Source organism: Varroa destructor, unplaced genomic scaffold (assembly GCF_002443255.2).
Source record: "Varroa destructor unplaced genomic scaffold, Vdes_3.0 BEIS01000004.1, whole genome shotgun sequence".
Classification (NCBI taxonomy): Eukaryota; Metazoa; Arthropoda; class Arachnida; order Mesostigmata; family Varroidae; genus Varroa; species Varroa destructor.
This window is the reverse complement of record NW_019211457.1, coordinates 28,935,052-28,955,764: the sequence shown is the minus strand read 5'-3', so window position 1 is coordinate 28,955,764 and position 20,713 is coordinate 28,935,052. Positions and strand designations below refer to the sequence as shown.

The window sequence follows — 20,713 nt, the reverse complement described above, 5'->3', positions numbered from 1 at the left end:
CTGGCGGTCACGGAAACGCCGCCGCCGCCGCCGCCGCCGCCATCTTAAGTAAAAACGACGAAGTTACGTGACAGCACCAAATATCACGCGAACATAGCAGCAGTTACAGCACCAAAGTTGTCCACAACAAAGGCGCCGAAGGCAACGCTCGCCGAAGCGGCGCTCATTCTCAGTCACCGCGCGGAAAAACGTCAGCAGTGAAAACTAGTAAGAACAGCAATAGCAGTTGAGGCGGCTTGAATAGCTAACAAATACGTGTTGATCTATCGCAGTAGATCGCTACTGTCACTCACCGGTAGTTCCGGCGCTGCTGATATAACTTACCACGGTGAAAATCTGTGGGAAAATGTCGATAAAGGCATGGCACGGAGAGCTGACCGCGGTAGGGAAGAGTTTGTAAGTGCCGTGTATCAGCTGGGATATTGTTATAGCTATAAAGGCCAGGGAAAAGTGAAAAGCCAGGAGTTAATCAAACGAGCGATTGAAGGCTTGAAGTAACTTTGTGTCCTGAAAAGGGAGACGGCTCGCCGATTCGTTAAGGTCGTTTTAGAGGGGATCGTCAGTAGAGGAAAACTTACATCAAAAATGTGAAAGGTTGATCACGGCTACGATTAGAACATGATCGAAACGATTGTTATTTTATTATAATATTAAACATAGGAATTTATATGTAGCGATGTTTTATTTATATATTTTATTGACACTGTGTCCGTTTCAGGCCGACGCTAAACGCCTCAGAGTGAACTAATGGACGTACTTGGTCCTACTAGGCTAGTAACACGATATTACATTTTTGTCCTTTATTTTAGTAGAATTTAGGTAAGGCACTTTTGACTGCCGGTTCTTGAACAGCGATTATGTACTACTGGGGTATTTTTCCTTGCGCCGGCCTCTTGCAATGTATTCCAGCTTGTTTGCCAGGTGTTGAGTAAAAGGCTTCTATTTGTTGTCCTTTTGTAGTCATTATTATTACTGATTATCAAGGCAAAGTTAATGAACCATATCGCGTCGTTGAAGTAAGCGTACCATAATCAGTTTTTTATACAGTTTTACTCAATATATGCTATGCAGTAAACATCACGACCGTTATAGATCCTATAACAAATAACTATTTTTACCCTTCTTGATTAGATTACCGCTTTGTTGCTCTGGTTAAGTTCTATTGCGATCTGTGGTCGCAAAAATTGGGCCTACCGGAATCCAGCTTTTTCTTGTTCATCAGAAGCGCAGCTTCTCTGCTCCGCTTAATCCGCCCAACTCTGTTCCGGTTCCTCGCCTCACACGGTCTATGGTTGTATAACAAAATATGTACCTATATTGTAATATCTCCGTCACGCACACGATATTCGCTTTCTGGAAGAACGGCCTTCGGTCAGTACCGAAGCATTGTCGAGCTCTATACAAGGTAAAAACGTTCGCTGATTCCCAAGCGACGAATAGAGTTCCCACCGCTGATAACTTTATTGCTCTGGCCATGGTAGCTCGCCAATTTGTTGCCACCGTAGCCACTTGCGCACTAGTGGTCAGTGTTGAATGCCGGTCCATCTCCGTCCATGTTTGCAAGCCGACCAGCTTCTGCCGTGGCGCGCACCGCAGCGATCGACGGCGATGTCCTGTTACTGCCATACAAACGAATCCCCGCTGCCTCCGTTGTATCCAGTATTATAGATACTACACGTGTCTCAACTGTGACTGTTAGTATTGTATTTGGCCACCTAGTTTAAAGAGAGAGGTAATCGTACTCCTTCAGAGGGGATGCTCTGGACCGCGGGATAGTCCCGAATCCTTCTCCTGAGACTGACTCAGCGTAGTAAGTATGAGTAGTGGCGAAAAACGGATCGTTCTGAAGACGGGTAGCGGCAAAGGTAAAGAAACAAGCAAGGAAAGACAATAGCACAGTGTTATGGCCGTTACTGGCTACGTTTTCATTGACGAGCTGCCTGCTTGTACGACCCAGAATGGACTATGAAGATTATTCTAAGAAGGACATTAGCGTACTTCACTCCCTTGTAGTTCCGTAGAGGACATCTGTAGCGTCTGCTTCAGCTGGCAGTTGTATTGTGACGCACGGCATTCGATGTAGTCGAGTGGAATGATTGTGCTTACACGAAAATTATTGGGTAAAGGAAAATTTATTTTTTAAAACGTTGTATGCTGATGTTGATTGGCAATCACTCAATTTGGTCAAAAATCTACGCGCTATGTTACGTAACTAATGAACGAATTCTGCTAGATCGCTATACCAATGGTTTTTCCCTTACGTCCACTGAGCATCTTGTTGTAGTTTCCCCCAGACCCCAGATGTGCCCAGATATTTGTTCGTACTAATGGTCATTGTATGAATGCTTTCAGCAGCATATCGCTAAAACAACGTATTTAGATAAGTATCTACGTCACTCGTGCTTAATCATTGACAGATTCAGTTGGTAAAGGTAGAGGCTGTCGCTTGATGAATAGATAATTAGACGGCACAAAGGAAGGAAGCAATAGAAGGACCGAGCTGAAACACTTGGTGTCTATAGGCATTTCCAGTAATCGCGTCTCGTAAGCGTAGCTGATAGTTTTATTACATTAATAGTAATAGTAATAATGAGTGTAAGATGAGTCAATCAATTTTTCTTGCGTCCAGCATCATATCGTATTCGTGCTCGCCGTTGGATTGACGCTAACGATAAGGACAAGAATTACGTTCTGCTAAACGAGAGCCTACGTCGAAAAGTAAATAAATAATAATTGCGCTACGAAATAATATATAGAAAAGTCGGTCGCAGGAAAGACAATCGAGGTACAGCTGGAATCGACTACGCTTGAATAACAAAAAAGAAAGAAATAGTAATTTCATTATCGGCCGTGCGTTTGCGGAAGCTTCAAAGTGCGTCCGCGATGAAGTCTTGCCGGACTCATTTCGTAGTTCTGTCTAAATATAAGTTCAAGCTTTTAGGTCTGGTTGAGTCGTTCGACGTTTCTCTTAGACGGCTGGCTTCTCGACAGCACAAAACGCTTGGTATGGAACGTGAACCTCAAGAGGATGCCCCAATGTGATTTTAACGTGCCACTAATCCTTTCTTCCGAGTGGTCCAAGCGCCATTAATTAAAAACCTATTGATATCTTTTTGAGCTTTCATCAGGAGCAAAATCATCCTCCTAAAGATCAGAAATGAAACTATGACGAGGATCCCATATTAAGCACTAGAATAATATTTAACACATTGTACGTATACATACATATATACAAACTGGAGTAATAAAACGACAAATAACATTACGCACCGAATCCACTCGCGTAGACCTCTCTATTGTCGCGAATTGCGAGGGCATTTGTTACTTTCGGGTATTATATCTGTAACAATTTTTTTTTCCAGAGTACTATATGTCTAACAATAATAAACAAAAGCTCGTCGAGATAACAAACAACTATCATATTATCTTAATATATTTTACAGTTTTTTCCAAGTCCAAATGTCTGGTAATGCACACTTGCCACCAATTCTGTTTTGTTGCAATGAATCCCAGATAGCTAAGACATACTAATCTAAGGATAAATTATACCTCGGATCGCTTCCATCGAGTCGATACGTCCAAAATCACTTTTATCTGTTCGTCACCTACCCTGACAACTACTGACGCCTATTTAGCAACATAGTTTTCGTTGGATACGTTTATTAATACGAACGAATTGCTTCTCACCACGTTAACGAAAAACAACGAAAAAAACACAAACGAAACAAAACTTCCACGCTGGAAAGGTTCGAAACTATGCTAATGGACATTACTGATAAAACAGCCACCGCGTATACGATTAGTCGAATGAGAAATCGTCCAAAAAACGGCTTACTCATTGCTTTGAAATCCATCACATAGTAACTGTTACCCTATACACTGCTAATATTGAACGCTTTACCAGCACCGTCGTATGTAAACATCGCGTCCTGACGTTTCCGCGGTACCAAAGCGAACCCCGGCCGTCAGCACAACGCCGCTAACCTATAGGACTAGCATCGCTGACCTTTTGCGGACGACTGTCGAACATGCGCCGTCGGCGGCAGGCCAAAGAGCAGACGGCCAACTAGTCAGGCAACCACCTAAATAGGAAAAATCACGCCGGAGCTTTTCTAGCACCACTCGGAGAGATCGAGAATTACATTTGTTTTCTACTTGAATAGTAATAATAACACTAATTTGAAATGAATAGCATCTTCATCTTTTTGGCAGCCCACGGTCGCTTTTGTTGCTGATTCTGCTAACACGGGCAGGAACAGTAATAAAACGATAACACTAGAGAGAAAATTAAATTATCAAAGGCCATTTGTTTACCGCCCGTGAATCGCTAAAAATAGACTGTTGTTATTTTCCAACAAAGTTTACGGTCGAGCGAAGGCGCATGCAACGAGAGAAAGTGAGTTCCATGGGGGCCGCATCTTCAGCCGTGTCACATCGTGCTAGCGGATAGACGCAAATCTGACTGACATAAATGTGCTTACATATAAAGGCAACGTTTCATCATGTAGGTCTAACAAGATCATAAAATGCAATAACGCCTGAAACAGGACTAGGCAGAACGCAAGCGATACAATAGAAACTAGTACGCGATGCTGCTTAAGCGCGCCCCCCTTTATAGTAAGATACGACATAGCTTGTTGCGTTTATCATTTGTCAGTGTATAACAGTAACAATCATACGATTATAGAACGCTTTTGATCGTATCCGTAGCGAGCATATAAAGGCAGATTTTCTGTCGAGCAGAACGTTGACAATGAACTGCTGGAGCCATAGGTAAGTTCCAAAGTATCACCCATTGACAATGCAGCAGATGCTATTATTTGCAAACAAAATACCCCCTAATATAAATATTCATAAAGCCTGCAAGCTATGTCTATCTGGTCGGGCCTTAAAACAAGTTAAATACAGGCTCAACAGAGATTCTAGTCGGCGTGCATATTAAAGATTTTTTTGAAGTTTTATGACTCTTGATAGTACGGCTTGACTATCGCAAACTAGCCCAGGCCGAAATGTTTCAATGGAAATTATAGCAAACGACATGATATCGTTGGTCTACAAATGTAAGGCAAGCCAACGGTGATATTCGCTATGAGTATGTCTGTATACTATTACTAGCATACAGGCTGGCAGTAGCTCATTTTGAATTTCTGTAGAGAATGGTAGAGCAATCTTCCTGCTGTCCTGTTGGATAATAGGCGGCAGAAGGCACCGGCGATGGTGGTGCAGCAGACGAATCTTCGCCACTTAAAGCCCGAACGCTATAAAAATATTTGTTACGCTGTGAAAGTTTACAAATAGCTGATTTCTATTAAGTGAAACTGACCTGTTCGGTAAACGAATATTAGGCCGTTGACCGTTGCTGTAACGTGGTGACCATCAATGCTCATCGAGGGATTTAATCTACTTTAAGCAAAGTCGAAGTAGATGTAGATATTGCTGATCCTACGCTCAATGTTTTGGATGCGCATAGTATAGCTTATTTCGAAATTCCGTTGCGTCCCTCACGACACTGGACAAAATGTTCAGAGTTTAACGTTTTTACATCAGCATCTTCATGGCCCTAACATCAATCGAATAGTAGATGTGCCAAAGACAGCCACCTCTCCAATCGACTAGACTACATCATGATAAGAAACTCTTTGGTAAAACGCAGATGTATTTCAATAAATATGGTACTTAGAAAAAGATTAATCAAAAAAGTTTCATACAGATCAAGTAATTTCAGTTACGCTGTTAAACATTTCATCAAGATTGAGCTAACTATGGTAAACAATAAACAAATAGGCTAGAATTGAAAAATTCGCATGCGTCCTGCCACCTATCCATATGGATGTTTTCTTCAGCGGGGCTACACCAGTTAACATCGAGGGGGATTCGCTCGAAGTGTGCCGACATCTAATGTTCTACCATCGATCGCAACGCTACCTGTATTCGACGACTGTGTTAGACTTCTTCAGGGATTCCTCGGGCATCTCACCGTTTTTGCCTTGTTTATACACGATCATACCGTATGTATATATTTCGTTGACTGACAGCAAGTACGGCAGTAAGAGCAAGAGTCACTGATTATGAATCACGAGGCAGTGAAGACGTTAATAGCGGCCGGCCGATTTGACTGATTTCACCTCTGACCCCGTTTTCCAGCTTCCCCCGGGGACCTGGTTCGCCCCGCCTCATGGACTGGGTCGAGGCTTAATGCTGTGCGTGACTCGCGCAAAGAAGAAGATCACGTCCCTTCGGCGATACGGATCGCCAAAAAACAGCAATAGCTCTTCTACAACCTTACGCACATACCACCGCCAATACTTTTAGTGGTATCCTTAGCTGAGTATAACAAACTTCGAAACGCCCAACAGACGACCGCGTGGCATCCCGGTATCGCGTCCCAACTTATTGATGAATTCGTTGAGAGCATACTCATCGTGCAGCCTGCATAACCGAGCTGAACATGAAAATCCAAAAATCGAGGACCGGTGCTGCCGTGGCCACAGTTGCTGTTCGCCCCCCCGCTTTCGGTACGGCACCATGCGATGATGCGCCGCCATTTTCGGTACGGTCATGTCATTATGGATCATCGAATTATCTAAACATCAACACCGTCGATAGCAGCGGACAAGAAGCACAGAAGACCAGCGGCAGAGATCGAATCGGCCGCGAAAGGTTAAACCGGATCGGAGGGTGGTCAAGAGACGAGCAGATATACAAGACGTCAAAAAGGGGTTTGACCGATACGTATGGATAGGTGAAGGCAGGAAAACTGCAATATGATCACTCCCTGACAGACTGGCTGACCCGGACATAACGAAAGAGCTAACTGACAATGTACAATTTTCGCTATAATGATTCACTTATAGCTAAGTAGCTGATTCAAAGAGATGTAAAAAGGCAAAAGAAACGGCGACAGGGGTAATCGTAGTACGACGGGTGCAGCTAGTAAGGCTCTTGGTTTTTTTTCTCGGTTATCAACTGATTGCCGTAGATGTAACGCATTTGCTTCGTTCCGGATTTGTTGCCTGATTGCAGTTCGGACGATAAAGGGAAGCTGTTTAACAATAAGAAGACCATAGAAGGAAGAGGATTCAAGTTATTGATAGATTGATGCTATACATGTGACCTGTGGTCGGTGAAGTATTATCCATAAAGGCTATATGTGTCTACATAATCATTTGACAGTATAATAATCTTGATTGATAGAATGCACAAAGTTAACTAGGTCATCGAGGATCGCCGCTTCCGATTAGTATATATATTTCAGCTATATATCGGTCTAGGTGAACGCACGGCCTCTCATTACATGGTACGATACGTTTATCAAAACCATGAGTTTCTTTTATGGATTATTCACTTAACAACGTTAACAGCTTCTTGTACCACTGTAAACGATTGAATTTTTTAGCACCAACAATATAGGTAATACATTCACATGTGTGGTCTTCCAGTAAACAACGCCGTTTTAGCCGGACAAATGTGTCTTTGATTACAATGGGATCGATCCCGGACTTCCAGCAAGCAAGCAAGCCGTCCATTTTCTCGCTTTTCCTTTAGATCTTCTTAAAATCTTCAATCTGCAAGATCTCCAGTCCTTCAGTCAGAGTTGACCCCTTTTTTAGTGGCTCTTTCGCATATTTTTCAAATCAATTTTTAATTTTTCTTTTATTACACCCATACAGGTGGGCTGCATTTCATTCGGCAGCATCGCCATGAGTCTATTGTGCTTAGGATTGCTTCGATCATTTTTTAACTTTTTTTTTCATTCTTCTTCTCTTTTATGTTCGCGCCCCATCTTCGTCTATTTTTTACTTCTTCCTTCGATGATATAATGACCTTCGTAAGCATCCCCCCAGAAGCGGGCGTCACCATCCTTGCCTCCCTCGCGCGCGCTGCTTTAAGGCAGCAGCAACAGTAACTTGTTGTGTATTTACTCACTTGGCGGAGCCATTCTGCCTTTGGTAACTGTTGTTTGTCTTTGACACGCGTTCACCACCCTGCGCGAGTCGGTGAGTGTGGGGCGGTGATCGAAGTGGACATTGCTGGAACGGGCGGCAATTCGTATGCCGTTATGCACAGGGCAAGTCGTATGCCACACGGGTTGGGTTGAATCGGGCGCGGTTGAGGTGGCACGAGCCACGATCCCGAGGTGGATCATGGTTTCGCCCTGTTCTTTACAGACTGTGTTTCTTTGTGTGTCCATTGAATCGGCGGTTAACGACGAAGCAGCACTTCTCTCAGCGGTGGTAAAGGATACAAATGACGGAGTGACGGCGAACGATCTTGGTCTGTCAATATGTGTGTTTTGCCCTATTGGACTGCGTGGCCTCATCGGTATTGCGCCTTCTCTATTTTTATATGTCGGCGAACGTCGCAACAGATAAACCGGACGACACAGCAGTATCACTGAGCAGGTGGGTGCGGAAAGCGTCACGCCCGTAGGGCTCTCTCTGCATTTGCCTCACTCTAATGGTCAATAGGGACAGTGAGCCAGACACCGCGCGACGCAGACCCTCACAAGAAGCTTTGACTTCTTTCTTGAAAATTTTAAGTAAGAGACTCGCGTAAGAAGAAACTTGGAAAATACTTGGTAGATTTTCCTTGGCTATGACAATACAAGGTTTGGCATCGAGTGTTCTTACCTAGGTATAGAAGTCATTGGAAGGGGGTAACTCTGTCTGAGAAACTAACAGGGTCACCTGAAGCAGTTATCGGGAACTGTCCCCGTGATAGCTTAGTAAGTAACACATATGCCTGTTGATCTTAAGGTCACGTTTTAGTCTAGATTCAAACCAGGTATAAATAGACTTCATTTTGTGCTAGGAGCCGGGCGTCAGATAGACTAGCTATATATATGTATGCACCAAATAGTGCAGGTATTGTTATTCTATAATGGCTTAGTTACACCGTAAGAATATGCCTGTAAAAATGGTGAGGCTCGTCCCAATTGCGCAATTTAATTGGTTTCCAAGCCTCAATAAAGTACCAACAAAAATTGAAAACCACAATGACACCTGCACTACTGCTGCTTTTACTATCGTTAGTGCAGATGCCGTAATTTTTTTTATTGACGACCATCTGCGCACCCATCGGAGATCAGCGTAACGCAGCAACGGCTAAACGTTACCGAGAATCAAGAAGTCAACGCTCATATGAGAATAAGTTTGAACGCTCCAATCGGCGCCTTTGTTTACGGTGCACGCAGATGAAGACCCTTTTCAAATACCTAAATGGTTAAGTTAGGCAGAGCAAGTCAAGCATACGCGTACACCCAGAAAACGGATCGTAAAGAGTTTAGGATCGTTAGAATGTTGGCAATTGGCATAGATGACACGGCCAACGTACGTACATTTACAGTGCTTTCCTTCTCCTAAGAATCTTTGGTAAATATGGGAAAAAGTTAGCCTGTGCTAAAAGTATCTAGCAGTGAACATAGCTAACTGATCCATACAAATAGGCACAAGGCTATGTAGCCCTAAATTCAATATCGATCAATGCAATGAATAGAGAGTCGACCAAACAGCATTCCTCTAATATCTTTCGTCGGCAATCGGTATTCAGTTATCGACTAACTAAAAGACGGTAACAGCGCCGTCAGGGACAAGATCAGCCGGAAACGTCCTCGCTTATTTAGCCTAACAGGATTAGCAAGACGTGCGAAGAGCCGGGCCGCAATGATCGAGTCCAGCACCACAAATGGCCAGCGCGTCGCCACTGGGCCGCTGACGCTTCTCAAGGTTCGGCCTCGCTTCGAGACGCCATACTTTATTTAATCCTTGGTTGAATTTAGAGTTGCAGTCGGTAGAGTTAATTATGCTCAGTAGCGATATTCGAGCTCGTTGTCGATCTGGCTGCTGTTGGCGCCGTCGACGCCCTGGCTAAGATGACGCACTATACTACGCAACAGCTATAGCTGTCATTCAGTCAGCTCGTCGCCGACCGGCTGATCAGGTCAACGATGTACCATCATTAAAAGGATCACGGTGACCAGCAGCATCGGGGTCTCCGACGCCATAACACTACAAAACTATGCGAGACGCGCACCGCACGCCTAATCAACAACGACAAATCATAACGTTGCAATCGGTACAACTCCTGCCCCTACCCCTAATTTTACTCCTGGTACGCCTAATTGCTACTACGACATCAACTACCGTAAGACGGCATCACGAAGAGCCTGTGAACTGGTCTGTTGGGGAACGGCCGCAACGATGGCGGCATACCGCCACCATTACTTCCAGCTAATATATCGACTTCGCCGGAGTCATCATCAAGTACCGTAGAAGTAATGGTCGCTACAATGCAACTGTAATCATGCACGGTTGCCGTCTTCTACACGGAACGCGCGCTGGGCATGATCAGCCCGGATGCCAACAGCGGCAACCCCCGCCGCTCATATCCCGCATTTTTGACCCTTGTGGAACACCGCACTATGCCACAGATCACAGAGGGGAAAAAAAAATGCTAGAGGGAGAAGTCCCGAAACACAGTCACAGCAGCGACTGTAGGTAGCATCAGACAGGGCGGTTTGGTTCGTCGATCGCTCTGTTCTTCCGACGCTCCGATACTCGGTAGCCTGGTTAGTTTACTTGTTGAACGACTGCGAACTGCTGCGTCGAAACGCTGCCTGCCGGCCGATGTCTGTCTATGACGGCTATTTCGCCTGCTGTATTTGTGAGTATTCGTGCCGCGACTATTGACATCGCTGCTTGGGTTGGCTCTGATTGTGTTGTTGAGTTGACGCGTCGCTTGAAGAACAGGCTGCCGGGGGTTGACATGGCGCATCAGAAGTTCATTTTTGAATTGTCTAACTAGCAAGCGTTAACGCCGTGTCTCATTACACAGCCGCACTTCATAGCCAGTCGGATAGCCGCGAGTGTCGCCGACGCTGCTGGTAGAAAAAGATCGAGACATATCGTCACAGACAACAGTTCCATAGCATAACACAAGAAAACCCAGCCGTTACTTCCCCCCAGCCATTTAACTCTAAGGCTAACACAGAACCACACAGCGACTGCGTCGTCGACGCTATTTTTGCCGTTAAACGCAAACATCGGAGACTCTGATTGGGCTCATGGCTCGTTGCGCGCTAGCGTTGCTGTTCGCATCGAAAGACGGACATGAAGAAAGGAAAAGCATTTTTTTAGAAAAATTTCCACGACAGCACCAATCGCAACAGCTGCTGCGGCAATTGCCACCCCCGGAAAGTCGTCGTCGTCGAGTAGAACGCGAGCCTCGTGATAAGCTCTGCAATGGGGTGTTTTTTGCCGTACAAATCGTTCGCTTTGTTTTTTTTTTTTTTTTATATATTTCGCTGCGATTTTTCGTGTCTGTGTATTTCTCAGTTTTGGTATTGAATGCTGCTATATCGTAATGAAATGAAAGCTTTTCGCTGTTAATGCTGTTTTATGGTTTGATATTTCACTCGGTCAACTGCAGGCGACGAGGCCAAAATCGTGAAGAAGATAATAAACAGAACGTACCTGTCGTCGATGTTTGATCGCTAACCAAACCGCAAGATATTAACAGGTTGAGTTCGTCGATTTCTTCGTCATTCTTCAATCCACGTACGTTACGAAGAGAATGTTGGTCTGATGGCGCTGATGATAGAACGAGGGAGATTCTAAGGGGCTAACGTCATCCATATCAAGCGAGTTTATGCTAAATGATCGGCGCATTCTGTTCAGCAGATTATTCAGGCGAAGTCATAGAGGGAAAGCTGGAAATCAAATGAACACTTAATGAGGTACGAGGTAGGCGCGAAATTTTTGCGCTACAATAAGACACCTTTATAAATTTGATATTTTTAATCAAATAGCTTTTTCTGGACAGTGGCAGATATGCTATATTGGCCAGAGTTTCTAACCGTATCTGTGATGGTTTGATGCCGGCGAACTTTATCTATACTCTTTTCCTGTGGCGTAAGGCAGTAAATTTGACATTAAATAGCCAGCTGATGCTGATACAGTTGAATGTTGGCTGCTGTCGCCTGTACCGTTCATGCTTCAGGGTATTCAAGCTTGGAATACTATTATATGACAGTCAAACAAGACTAGAGCTTAATCAAGATGTCTCGCGATTATTCACTAAACGTTTCGTAATATTGAGCTTCTCTCAATATAGAACGTCGTCCTATTACCTATCTATACGCGTTCAACAGTGAAAGCCATCGCACTGTGGAATACGCGTACGCCCGTTTGCCTTCGTATGCCAAGTATCCTCGTACACGTATTGTACATATATATCATTAAGGGCCGCAAAACAACATGAAGCACGACACGAAAACTCTGTAACAGCTCTATCGATCGCTGATTTAAATAATGATCTGGACACGGCCTGTAGTTCTTAGGCTGCCATAATTTGTTGCCGTTGCTGCGCGCTTTATTCTACACTATTTACTTTAACAGCAGCAAGCGTGTATGGGCGACGTGGCTGGCCTGAAGCTGAGCTGGACGATCGATGACCGTCAGGGTGTCTGTTATCTCCTTGCAACTGTATCTGTGCACAATCGATACGGCCTGACCGCTCACCCCGGCTCGTTGGTCCACCAATTGATAAGGTCAGTCGTCGCAGATGCGCTGCAGGAAGCCAATTGTCAAGGATGTCATCTATATCACGTATATATTGGATGAAAAAAATCAATAGGAATAATGCCAGTAACGAGAATATAGAATGAAAATATTAAATGGGCTTCTATGGAGTCCTCCCTAGAGAGAGAGAGAGAGAGAGAGAGAGAGAAACAAAGCGATGGAGAGAACGAATGGCCAAAGTCTTGATGACAGAATATCACATGGAAAGTTCCAACGCTAAGGCGTTCCCGATTTCGTACTAGGAACTTGACTCGAGATAGGTGCTCAAGAAGATTAACAAAACTACTTAACCTATTGTAAGTTCGTATATGCTTGCAGTAAACGGTGCAGGTGAGGTTTATTCAAATGTCGATTGCATCACTCGTTTAGCACGATTTGGACAGTACAGATTACTTAGTCGTTCTGTTATTTGTTTCATGTTTTTTTTTACCTTTGCCTACGTGATGGCGTCGTCGCAAGCGAACGGGCAGCGATCAGCAGATCTCATTCTTCTCAGAATAATAGTAAACGGTAGAGAACACAGTTCGAGCGCCGTTACGAGAGTATCGATTGTGTAATGCTGGGATCTACTGTTGTTTTTGACCGGACCTATACTGGTTCATCCTGTACATTCAAAGTATTGCCACTAATGGCTGGCATTCAACTTAATTGATCTGCAACGACAATTGTTAAGAACGATTTCGGCTGCATGTCCTCAGAGCTTTGGTGCGTCTGTTTGTCGAAAACAATTAAGCCATTGTCAATTCTGCTTCATTTGTACGGGTCATGTTTGCTATGGTTATTTAGTTTCTGGTACAAACAACATTTCTAACATGACACATAGGAATCAATTATGCAGAAAGTCGCCACGTTTGTCACTCCTAATCTGTGGCTGCTACTTACATATATATCAATTTGGCTTTGTGACGTTCTAGCGCGCTCACTACCAGGCAGGCATAATGGCATCGAATATCTTCTACAGCTGGACTAGCAATGGAGAATCCGCAACAAACCGTTCGTTGCTACATTTCCACATTGCTGAAATTTCAAGCACCGAACAAAATCCAGCTACAAAACGAGGCTGGCATACAAAGGCTGTAACTTTTTTCATTGTTTCCCGCATAATGACCAGGCCTTTCCGCCGCCATCACCGCCAGCTCCACACCACTACGCCCAGTGTGGTCTGAGGCGGATATTGTAGCATTGGGATATCCCGTTATAGTGGGGACAGAACGACCGTGTGGTCACACCTCTCCCCTATCTAAGCTCTATGTGCGACTGCGGCCGTGTGCACAAACCTAACTTACAATCACCCCCAAGCGGCAAGGCTATTCGACAGCTGACCAATGGCTCGTCGCACTGATTCAGGGCTGCCCTTTACACAAGGGAGCGCTCAGATGGTCTGCGCACGTATAATAGACCCTATCCATTGCGTTTTACGTTGCGACTAGCATTGCGTTTTTGTTGGCGTTGTCATTTAACGTCGTTGACAGAAAGAGGTGTCTGGACGGTAGAGATGCTGCAGTCCCAACGGCGGCGGCGGCGGCGGCGGCGGCGGCGGCGACGACGGCGGCGGCGGGCAGATTTGCTTCTTGGACAATCCAGCAACAACGGTTGGATCATAGCATTGCTCAAACCGCTAAATCGTTGTTAAGGTCACACACAGACAGCCATAGACGCGACTGGATCACGACTAGTCCGCCCTGTCGCTGATTACACGTACAGCTCCACTGTTGGGACGAGCACGAGTCAGAGAACGACACTCTTTCGTGCCCAGTCAAAAAAGTGTTTAAGCTTAGGGCAGGTAAGCTGGCATAGGCGGCCGCCTATGGCCCAGCCCCGTCGGTAACACAACAGTCAGCGGTGGGTTGGGCCCATTGTGCTGTTAGCCACCAGATACGTTCATAGCTAAAACTGCTATATATATATATATATATATATATAACTCGTTATCGTTAGAATTTCTCTTTAACATGTTTCTTCTTAATGGCGGTGCATCACCAGCAGCTGTAAATTATAGTACGGTGCTGCGTTAGGTATTCGCCTCATGAAGGTTGACGCGAATACTGAAGAAGTTAAATTTTACCATATGTCGTATACGAGCACTCGTACGACGGCAGAAAGAACACAGCCTTTCACATAAACATTTGATGGAGAAAAAATGACAAAATATCTGGGTATCAGACTCGATTTCGCAATGAGGGGAGTGCAGTAAATCAGGCAAACCGTCAGAAAAGGGATTAAAGCCTCTATAAAGATTTTCAGAACAGTGCGAAACATACATTGCCCTCAGGAAAGAAAGAACAGACCGTAATCAAAATCGATTGCGATGTTTGAGGCTCCGTCTGGACAGCATCCGAAGCTACGGAGGTCACGGTTAATAAGCTATTTAGAAGCGTCTAGTGAGGGCGCTTAGGGCCTGCCGCAACCTAACCTCAAACGTCGCCTTGGTCCTGGTGGGCACTGATCCCCGGAACTTGAGTGCTTAAGGAAGGCGTATGTTTTGGGACAACTCGATATTACGGAAACAAAGTTTTGAGCAGGGTATAGGAAGAGTAGGAGGAAATAATTTTGCATCGGGAGCGGCAGTAACGGATATTATCCTTAACATAGAGGCCTCGATTGTATGCTTCGGTGAAACGGTCCCACACGACGCCCGGTAGATGTTCAAGGGTCACGAAGCTTTCAAAGTGGTCTTCACAAAACTTGTAAAGCCTCATCTGACATTTGTGTCCTGTGCACTGCGGCCGTGGGAAGTACTGCACATTATACATTGGCAAGCTGTACGGTGTTTACTTATACTACAGCATGTCATATAGCGGGATGAATGAGATTACCCTTAGGGAACGGAATGAGGGTGTTCATTGATCGCCAATCGGAGCGCGGATGAAACTCTGGAAACGGACATTTCGGGGGAAAAAGAACGGCTATTACGGTTGCTGACAATGTTTTGCGGTTAGGTTTATAGAACGCACGGGAGGTTATCTTGTGAACAGGGAACAAACCTATCCGGAGACGTATAAAATCTGCTCAGGGTAGCCCCGGCCTGACGATCCAATGGCGTAAGTCATACTTATCAGTATGTAGTAATGTTAATTGAAGATCTGGGGTGATTGGGGAGTTAGAGACAGGTGGTCTCGGCGGAAACAACGTTAGGTATTGGGGCTGAGCCTAACGTTCGAGCGCTGTATGACAATGAATCGGGATTATATGGCACTGAATTCTAGTACTCGAACCGTTTTAAAATTTAAAAACAGCGTCGCCCGTGGTCTTAGGAAGTCGTACATTTTGCGGTCGTTAGCTTAAAAAAAATTTCAAGATGAACAATCAGTAAATATCGACAACCTCATTCAATGAGTATATCCGCAACGACGTTAGCATCTCATTAGAATTTTATTTATATATATATATATATATATATATATATGTAGCTAGACGTTGCCTATTGGGTCAGTGAATTGGTTTCCACTGGGACTCTGCCGCCGACTCCGCCGATAAACGCAATCGACTCTTGCGGTAGCAGCGGGGACACAGCGAGGGGCGATGGGGAACGTGTAGAACCACGCCCGCAGAGGGCTCCGCCCCGATGAACAGTTAGCGCAGACTTTCGTCGTCTATGGATTGGCCGGATAATACTTCTATTGGCGCTACTTGCACGATTGGTTGGCTGTTTGACTACGCATTCATTTAAAGAAAAGCGCATAACTCTCATACCTCACGCCACTCCAGAGAGAGAGAGACCGATCGGTCGGAACGCAATGTGATAGCGTCATTGCGATTATAGTAGCGTGGCAGTCGATGAAAAAAGAAGTCGACACAGGCAGATCAACACGCCAACAGGGGTTGGATCGCCAGCAATCGGAATGGCTATGACGCTCTTTGACAGCACCAATGGCGGTTTTCATGGCCGGTGCACCGCGAAGCATCAGCCATAAGGACTAACACGACGCACGCAAGCTGGATCAGCATATCAATGCTATGGTGCAGTGGAAGCATCGAAAGCGGGCGATCATAAGGCGATTTCAGCGGCCGCCAACAACGCTCATAAGCGGTGACAGACGGCTACATTCGCTGTTGTTATTATTACAACCACAACAATTATTAGCGTCCCGATGGCGATGCCGTTCGTCGTTGACTACGATGATTACCTGTGCAGCGGTCGTGTTTCAGTGGGTGTTCGATGGCGCTGAATGCCATTTCCAGGGACGACGTACAGCAGCTGGATTGGCTTGGACTTTTGTGGAGCTAGACATTATGCGCATGATGTTATTGGGTAGCTATTATTGTTTGAAATTTTACACACGGCTGTGTGTGTTGTCAAGCCGAAGATAAGAATATATTCGGATACATATTTGTTTGACGGCTAAGTAGAAGCTCGTATATATGTATAGTAGGGTTACTTGAGACGACGATTTTACGGGAGGCAGTCGTTTTTCAGCGTTCATATAAAAAAAAAAAAGCCACATATCAAACAGGAACACTTTCATCGAATCCAGGTCATAGCGCCTGATCGAAAAAGTTACGACATGTGAAAGTAAATAAGTGGAACGACTGTTCTGTAAATATTCAGGAACGAATACTTACTTAACAGAGTGTATATATATATATATATATATATATATTGCAATACACCTACGCGCTCTTCGAGGAACTAAGGCGCTGAGGCCCTACAGAAGGAGACGACTGAAGCTAAAGCAAAGCAATTGAATTTCTATAAAACGACAACGGATTAATGCTATATATTGTTCGATAAGATGTTCGTGCCCGTCAACAGTACTGGCGTTTATTCAATAAAGCCCTATTTAAACTAGTACATCCGTACTGCTGACAGGCTTGAAACGAGTTTTCTTTCCCATAAGGCGATGGGGCATAGCTAGCACTGAAAAATATCTGCCTGGATAGACCTTGGGCTTCACCCATATCGAAATATTTACATTATACACAGAAAAATGTTTTCGCAATTTTCCGCAAAATTTGCTTTCAAATTATTCTGGTATAGGGAAGAATCATTCGCCGTATCACCACCGAGAAATCTTTTTCTAAATAGATATGTGAATAGAAGAAGTATCGGGCGTGAAGCAATATGAATCTCGCTCATGAACAATACGATTTATTTACTTCGTCTATACATTTAAGAACGATACGTTGACACTGGTCACATATGAGGAACACGGTTAGGTATCATTATAATTTTGTAATCAGCTAAATTAGCTGGCTGCGGTGATTGTTATAAATTCTGCCATTTCTCTCACTAAAGTTGAACGCGAGTCGGTCGCCCGATACCACCTCGTCGACCGTCCACTAACGAACGCCGTTGTAAATTAGTTGATCCTATCTATAATATCTTTCAGCTTCAATTTAATCGAACAAATTATAGCTGTCATCAGCGTATAGATTATAGGTAAACGTAATCTGATGAACTGTTCGACGGATGGTTTTTTCTTCTTTTGTAAAAAAAAAAAACCACCGAATTTGTTCCACAACAAACAGCCGTATTTCAGCTGCTTTTCAGATATATCGTTGTTTTTATAATACTTCGATTATGTATTATCGATTATCTGTCGATTAAATTGTTTTGTTTGTTTATTTATTTACGCGTTCTGTTAGCTGTTAGCATTTCGTTTCTTCTAATCATTTTATAACGCTTTGAAAAAAAAAAAGCCTTAAACATCAATCAGTTGCATAAATCTTAATTTATTGTAATGGAAAAAAATAGCTAGACAATAACTATATTTCTGAATATTATATCCGCCAAGATTACATAATATTGATATATTGTTACGACTGGTAAGGGGCTGAACGGGTAAACATTTCTGTACATAGTTAACGTTCGTTAGATATTCGTCGCCGCTTTTCAATTCAAGGGATTTTGCAGCTGCATGACTATAAATATTAACGATAAGAAGAAAAGGAGAACAAACAGATGGTCATCATCTGATGTAGTTGGAGGCATTAACTCGAAGGTGGCTATAACAAAACATCTAGATAACCAATGTCAATTTTATTAAAACGGATATAAAATTGGTTCAATAATTTTCAGTGTTTATTCAATAAAAATGGCTCACTAAAGCGATTCTAATGCTAACTCTTTCTCCATAATATCGTTCGAGGCCCTCGTCGTTGAACCTTGTGTTCAGTTCAGCAGTGACGGCACTATGACCTGTTGGCCCGCGGCGTACAGGTCAAAAGAGGGGTCTCGAGCCTCAGACGTTCATCGAAGATGTCCTGATTTTAAGCTCAGCTGATAAATATTATTCTTCTAGCAAACTCCCATCGTGTCGCGACTCGCCATCTTCAACTCTGGACTCTCTTCATTCACTCAGCCATGCAAACTCCAACCGTAAATTTCTCCAGCAACATTGTTGCTATACTCCTTGTGATAATTTGTCCCTGCCGAGTTACTTTTTTGCCGGGAAGATCTATAAAAGGCTTTTTTTCTTTGGTGTGACTGGCGCAATGAAAGAAGCGCATCAGTGTTTCAATAAGCCATACCTCGTGAAATACGCGTACCAATCATCTGTAGTTACGTGATATTCACTGTTTTATTCCTTCACAATACCGTTCGTTACAGCGTCTTTGTTGACAAATAAACTACTATTTAATGACGGAAGCATAGCATAATCCCCTACGTGTGGCCTAAGCCTTGCAGGCATCCAAACCCCACAGAATAGTCTTAATCGATATAACACAGCACATTTTCTTATCTATGTTATTGTATGCGCCCGTGTTTTAATTGGCAAATAGAAATCTTTCAGTGTAAATAATCTTTTAATGTTACCTTCGGTCCTCCATTATGTCATACCTCTATCCTTTACGTTCTCCAGATTTCTCTATTGGTCGCTTTTCCCCTGTAAAACTTCGTAATCGTAAGTAAACTGGGCAGAGAAGGAAGCGTTCTGTTCAATTTTTGCTTTATTTGCTCAAGCTTGTTTGGCGTGAACTCTGCACGCGGGCGCGTCAGGGGAAGTTTGCCGACGTCGTAGTGGTGGATGGTAAATTCTACCGTGGAGTTCGCATCGCATATGCCACGCAGCGTAGCAGCTCTACTCTGCTTCTCTTATTAATACACTCTGTGTTATGCATTCAGCCCCCCTCCGGCCGCCTACGCTAATATGATGGATGATCGGCGATGAGCCATCGTCCATGGTCGATGGCGATAAATGGATATATGACCCAGAAATACTTCTTCGCCCGCTTTTTAAGCTTTCCTCACACACTGCCGGCGCCCCCATTACGATATACACAGGCACTATTCCAGCGGCATCTCAAAGGTAGGGTCTGCAATAGCGCGTTGCCTATTTAAGGCCAACAGCTACCGTCCAATCGTGTTTGCGGTGTGCAAGCGCAAAAGAACACTGGCAACAATCCATATATAGATGTTTCTTATATGTTCGCATTGCATCACGTTTAGGGCCACATCTGTAGGTACATCCGTACGACCTATCGTTGTAGAATTCTGCGCAGCAGTGCGTATTCAGGGTGGAATAAAGGTTTAGTTATTTTTGGAATCGAGTTGATTCGCGGCGCGAATCAGAGCAGAAAAGCTCACTTTGTTCCTTCTTGGTTTGGGAGTCCATTTCACCCTTGTATTCCTGTCTCTTCAAGCTACTGGGGAATTCTGGCCTGGCGTTTTTGTTCTGTTGCTATTACGGGTTCGTGGGAAGCTGTCACCAAAAGTTTATGGCTGGTCAAGGCCAAGGCTTGGTCGCGACCTGCAAAATTGTTGACGTCCACTTGAAGCCCAGCCAAGTCCCGATTTTCGAATAAGATAGGCTTCCTTTGGCTGAATAAAACAGAGTTATAGATCGGGGGTGTTGATTCAAGGTCATCTTGCCTTTCGTTGATAGAGGAGATGCACCGCCACTCAGATGCACCATCATATGCAAAGGATTTTTTAACACATTGACTATGAGCAAGCGAGACTAGAAGACTAAGTAGAGAGCACAAGCGAATTACCGGGAATCAGACGAAAAAAGCCAACGAGTCACGACGGGGGACACATGTGCCATAGGAGCTGATGGAATCTATACTAGGGGAAGGTACGCTAGCAGCGACGAACGAAACATTAAGATCGAGAAAGGGTGACGGGGCAGCTTCGACGACCACTAAGGTCGCTGTTATATGGAAGGCAATGAAGAAGGAGATTTGAGCGACCT

General features: G+C 44.2%; 1 protein-coding gene across 10 annotated transcripts in view; it reads right to left on the bottom strand.

The window, feature by feature from the left end:
• The window catches only part of LOC111248935 (uncharacterized), a 165,133-nt gene that overhangs the window by 121,678 nt on the left and 22,742 nt on the right, over positions 1–20,713 (bottom strand). For 8 of the 10 annotated variants that reach the window (XM_086989108.1, XM_086989106.1, XM_086989120.1 and 5 more), the window contains one exon: positions 11,472–11,707. The exons of the other annotated variants lie outside the window; for them this stretch is intronic. The gene's annotated coding sequence lies outside the window, so the exon portion shown is untranslated. The remainder of the gene's footprint in view (positions 1–11,471; positions 11,708–20,713) is intronic. 10 annotated transcript variants of the gene reach the window in all.